Genomic DNA, 1,079 nt, shown 5'->3' with positions numbered 1-1,079 from the left:
ATAGAAATAAGACAAGAGAAAGGAATAAAAGGTATCCAAATTGGCAAAGAGGAGGTAAAATTATCTCTCTATGCAGATGATATGATAGTATACTTAGAAAACCCTAAAGACTCTGCAAGAAAACTAATGGAAACAGTGGACCAACTCAACAAAGTAGCAGGATACAAGGTCAACATACAAAAATCAGTTGGATTTATCTGCAGTGACAAAGAGAATACTGAGCCAGAACTAAGAAAAACAATACTACTCACAATAGCAAATCACAAGATTAAATACTTGAGAGTAAATTTAACCAGGAGCACAAAGGATCAATACAAAGAAAATTACAAAACATTACTACAAGAAACAAAAAGACACCTGGAGAAGTGGAAGGATATCCCTGACTCATGGATAGGAAGATTCAATGTTGTTAAAATGGCGATGCTACCAAAGGCAATTTACACATTTAATGCAATCCCAATACAAATGCCAATCCCATTCTTCAATGAGATGGAAAAGGTAACTCCAGTTTCATTTGGAATGGAAAGAAGCCCCGAATAAGCAAAGCACTCTTTAAAAATAGAAGAAAGGTAGGAGGCATCTCAATCCCTCATTTCAAATCCTACTACACTGCCATGGTGGTTAAGACAGCATGGTACTGGTACAATGACAGACACATAGATCAGTGGAATAGAATTGAGAACCCAGAAATCAGCCCATCTATCTATGGTCAACTGATTTTTGACAAGGAGATGAAATCACTTAAGTGGGGAAACAACAGCCTTCTTAACAAATGGTGTTGGCAAAGTTGGAAAACTGTCTGCAGAAGACTCAGGCAAGATCCACACCTCATTCCATATACAAAAACTCAAGGTGGATCATGGACCTAGGACTAAAACCTAGCACTACAATCTTCATTAAAGAAAAGCTTGGAAAAACAGTAGAAGTCCTAATCCACAACATAAACAGTCTGCCAAATATGCTGAAAAACCTACAACCAGGAGAAGATAAAGTAGATGAATGGGATCGTCTAAGAATCAAATCCCTATGTACATCCAAAAACTTCTCCAACAGGGCAAAAAGGGAAGTCACAGACTGGG

This window comes from Elephantulus edwardii, unplaced genomic scaffold (assembly GCF_000299155.1).
Source record: "Elephantulus edwardii isolate Elephantulus edwardi_28Jun2011 unplaced genomic scaffold, EleEdw1.0 scaffold00032, whole genome shotgun sequence".
Classification (NCBI taxonomy): domain Eukaryota; kingdom Metazoa; phylum Chordata; class Mammalia; order Macroscelidea; family Macroscelididae; genus Elephantulus; species Elephantulus edwardii.
This window is presented reverse-complemented; position numbering follows the sequence as displayed.